At 40.2% G+C, this 4,687-nt stretch overlaps 1 pseudogene across 1 annotated transcript; it reads left to right on the plus strand.

Annotated features, from left to right (window-relative positions):
* Nucleotides 1–3,262: 3,262 nt before the first annotated feature.
* LOC308421877 (methionine adenosyltransferase 2 subunit beta-like) lies at nt 3,263–4,151 on the plus strand (annotated as a pseudogene). The gene has a single exon. The product of its transcript is annotated as a methionine adenosyltransferase 2 subunit beta-like (transcript).
* The last annotated feature ends 536 nt before the right edge of the window (nt 4,152–4,687 follow it).

Here is a 4,687-nt window from a genome sequence, read left to right on the forward strand (position 1 = left end):
CCCTGCATGCCAGGAATGAAGCGTACTTGATCATGGTGAATGATCGTTTTGATGTGTTCTTGGATTCGGTTTGCAACGTTTTGTTGAGTAATTTTGCATCAATGGTCATAAGTGAGGCTGATCTGAGGTTCTCTTTCCTTGTAGGGTCTTTGTGTGGTTTAGGAACGAGGGTTATTGTAGCCTCAAAAAATGAGATGGGTAGTTTTCTATCTGATTCTATTTTGTGGAATAGTTTGGAGAGTATTGGTATTATGTTGTCAATAAATGTCTGATAAATTTCTGCACTAAACCCATATAGACCTGGGTTTTTTTTTTTTTTTTTTTTTTTTTTTTTTTTTTTTTTTTTTTTTGGTTGGGAGGCTTTGATGACTGCCTCTATTTCTTTAGGTTTTATGAGATTATTTTGATGGTTTACCTGGTCCTGATTTAACTTTAGTACCATGTATCTCTCTAGGAAGTCATCCATTTTCTCCAGATTTTCCAGCTTTGTTGAGTATAGGCTTTTGTAACATGATCTGATAATTTTTTGAATTTCCTCAGTTTCAGTTGTTATTTCTCCACTTTCCTTTCTTATATTGTTAATTTGGATACTCTCTCTTTGCCCTCTCATTAGTCTGGCTAAGGGTTTATCAATCTTGTTGATTTTCTCAAAGAAGCAGCTCTTGGTTTTGTTGATTCTTTCAATGGTTCTTTTTGCTTCTATTTGGTCGATTTCTCTCCTGTCTAATTCTTTTTTGCTGTCTACTCCCCTTGGGTGTATCTGCTTCCTTTTGTTCTAGAGCTTTCAACTGTGCTGTCACATTGCTGATGTATGCTTTCTCCAGTTTCTTTTTGGAAGCACTCAGAGCTATGAATTTTCCTCTCAGTACTGCTTTCATTTCATCCCATAGGTTTGGGTATGTTGTGTTTTTGTTTTCATTGAATTCTAGAAAATTCTTGATTTACTTCTTTATTTCTTCCTTGACCCTGCTATTGTTTAACTGAGCATTGTTTAGTTTCCATGTGTATGTGGGCTTTTTGTTGTCTTTGTTGTTGTTAAAGACTAGCCTTAGACCATGGTGGTTTGAGAGGATGCATGGGAGTATTTCAATCTTCTTATATCTATTGAGGCTTGTTTTGTGACCAATTATGTGGTCAATTTTTGAGAAGGTGCCATGAGGTGCTGAGAAGAAGTTGTATTCTTTCTTTTTGGATGATATGTTCTGTAGATATCTATTAATTCTAGTTGGTTTATAACCTCTGCTAGTTTTACAGTATCCTTGTTCAGTTTTTGCTTCTCTGATCTGTCCATTGGTGAGAGTGGGGTATTAAAGTCTCCCACTATTATTGTGTGGAGTGAAATGTATTTTTTTGAGCTTTATTAGGGTTTCTTTTATGAATGTGGGTGCTTTTATATTTGGAGCATATATGTTAAGGATTGAGAGTTCCTCCTGACAGATTTTCCCTGTAATGAGTAAAAAGTGTTCTTCCTTATCTTTTTTGATAACTTTTGGTTGAAAAATCTACTTTATTCGATATTAGAATGGCCACTCCAGCTTCCTTCTTGGGGCCATTTGCTTGGAAGGTTTTTTTCCCACCCGTTTACTCTGAGAAAGTGTCTGTCTTTGTCTCTGAGATGAATTTCTTTTATGCAACAAATTGCTGGGTTTTGTTTATGTATCCAGTCTGATAGTCTATGTCTTTTTATTGGGGAATTGAGTCTATTTATGTTAACAAATATCAAGGAATAGTGGTTGCTGTTTCCTGCTATTTTTGCTTTTGGAGGTTGAATTGTGCCTGTATGTCTTTCTTCTTTTTGTTTTTTTGCTTACAAGTTTTCTTGTTTTTTTTTGGGATATAGTTCCCCTCCTTGTAATTGGTTTTCCACCTATAATTCATTGTACTGTTGGGTTTGTTGTCAGATATTTTGTAAATTTAGTTTTGTGTTGGAATATCTTAATCTCTCCATCTATGATGATTGAGAGTTTTGCTGGGTATAGCAGCTTGGGCTGGCACTTGTGCTCTCTTAGGGTCTGTATGATGTCTGTCCAGGATCTTCTTGCTTTCATAGTCTCTGTTGAGAAATTGGGTGTGATTCTGATTGGTCTGCCTTTATAAGTTACATGGACTTTTTCCCTTACTGCTTTTAATTTTTTTTCTTTCTTTTGGGAACTTGGCGTTTTGACTATTATGTGTCAGGAGGAGTTTCTTTTCTGATCCAATCTATTTGGAGTTTGGTCGGCTTGTTTTACTGCTCATGGTCATCTCATTCTTAAGGGTTGGGAAGTTTTCTTCTATGATTTTGTTGAAGATATTTACTGTGCCTCTTAGTTGATACTCTTCTCCCTCTTCTATTCCTATTATCCTTAGGTTTGGTCTTCTCATTGTGTCCTGGATCTCCTGGACATTTTGGGTTAGGAGCTTTTTGGTTTTTGTATCTTCTCTGACTGTTTTGTCTATGTTTTCAATGTTGTCTTCTGCCCCCGAGATTCTCTCTTCCATCTCTTGTTGTCTATTGGAAATGCTTTGCATCTGTGACTCTGGTTTCCTTTTTTGGTGTTCTACCTCTAGGGTTATCTCTTTTAGTGTTTTCTTTATTGTGTCAATTTCCGTTTTAAATTCCTTCTTCCATTCCTTCATCTCTTTGGTTCTGTTTTTCTTTATTTCTTTGAGTTCTTTGAGTGTTTTTCTTGTTTCCTCTTTAAAAGCTTCTGATTCTTTATGCTTTTCCTCCCGTTCTTGTTTAAAGATCTCTATCATTGTCTTGAGGTATGATTTTAAGTCTGTGTCTTTTTTTTTCTGGTGTGTTTGGCATTCCAATGTTTGCTGTGATGGGAGAGCTGGGTACTGGTGTTGCTAGGTTGTCACGGTTTCCCTGGGGTATGTTCTTTCCCTTTCCTCTTGCCATCTTGTTTTCAGTCTTGTGTCCCTTGATCACTGTTGGATCACAGCTGGCTCACAGCTGGCTCACTGCTGGTTCACTGCTGTTCCAGTCCTGTGTCCCTGAATCACTGCTGGCTCACTGCTGTTCCTAGTGGAGGGTGGTCTGAGTGCGGTTCCTCACTCCTTGTTATCCAGCCGGGAATAGCCCGATGCAGGGTTATTGGTTCCCAGGAGTAAGCTGGGCCGGGGAAGGGGAACTGGGGGACCGCACTCGGGCTCACCACTGGCTCACTGCTCCAGCCTGCACACTTATTTATGTCTTTGCATCTGCGAACCCGGCTGGAGAAGCCAGACGCCCAGATTCCTCTCGCTGCGTTTTCCCCAAAATAGTTCTGGAATCATGCCTGAAATGTCGGAGGACAAGAAACAGGAGGAAGTGAACATCCCTAGCCGGCGGGTTCTCATTACCGGTGCCACCAGGCTTCTAGGCAGAGCCATTTACAAAGAGTTTCAGTGGAGCAACAGGTTTGCCGTTGGCTGTGGCTTTCGAAGAGCAAGGCCGAAATTCGAACAAGTGAACCTGTTGGATTCTGAAGCGGTTCATCACCTCATTCGCGATTTTCAGCCTCACATCATAGTGCATTGTGCTGCAGAGAGACCAGATGTTGAGAGTCAGCCAGAAGCTGCTTCCCAGCTGAATGTCGGTGCCTCCGGGAATTTAGCAAAGGACAAATCCCTTTTCACAGAAGAAGATATACCAAGTCCCCTGAATCTGTATGGAAAAACAAAATTAGACGGAGAAAAGGTGGTCCTGGGGTATATTAGGGACTGCTGTGTTGAGAATTCCTGTTCTTTGTGGGGAAATTGAAAAGCTGAAGAAAGTGCTGTGACAGTTATGTTCGACAAGGTGCAGTTCAGCAACAAGCCAGCAAACATGGACCATTTGCGGCAGAGGTTCCCCACACTCGCGAAGGACAGCCAGTGTGTGCTGGCTGCTGGCAGAGAAGAGGATGCTGGATCCATCCACTAAGAGAACCTTTCACAGGTCTGACAATGAACAGATGACCAAGTATGAAATGGCTGTGCAATTGCAGATGCCTTCAACCTCCCCAGCAGCCACTTATTCCTGACATCCTTGTCATAGGAGCACAACGCCCAAAAATGCTCAGCTCGATTGCTCCAAATTGGAGACCTTGGGCATTGGCCAGCGGACACCATTTCGGATTGGAGTCTAATCACTCTGGCCTTTTCTCATCGACAAGAGATGGAGACAGGCCGTCTTTCATTAGTTTATGCGTTGTGCATTCTTTTAAGTGAAAAGTATAGTCTGTGGCACATTTTTAAGAAGAAAGGAAATAGTTTTGTATGAGTACTCCTTAATTGTGACACGTGCTCCTTCAGGTAAATGATGCTGTTGCTCTAGGGAACGTTGGACCGAATGAGGGCAGCCATGGCTTTCTGTTGATTGTTTTGTTCTGTCTTACCCTGCTACTCAAGTAATATAAATTATTATCCGTAATGAAACAGACTGTTAGACTTTGGATGAAATGCATTGTTCATCCTACAACTTCCTTTTTTCGCTGCTGTTTTGTTTATTGGCTCTTGTATATTAATAGTTTCAGTGTGTACAGAATCATATGAAAATCATCCCTGTTCAGTATTTGCTTTGCTTGAGCCTAGATCAAAATGCTTGGAGAAAAGAAAACTTTATTTTTGCAACTGTAAGTATGGTTTTTAAATGCTTGATTCTTTAATGTGTTATGTATATCAGAACCTGGAAAGCACCGTGTGGCAAACCTTTGAGAGAACACACGTGCATTTTTTA

Source organism: Micromys minutus, assembly GCF_963924665.1.
Source record: "Micromys minutus genome assembly, chromosome: 6".
NCBI classification, from domain to species: domain Eukaryota; kingdom Metazoa; phylum Chordata; class Mammalia; order Rodentia; family Muridae; genus Micromys; species Micromys minutus.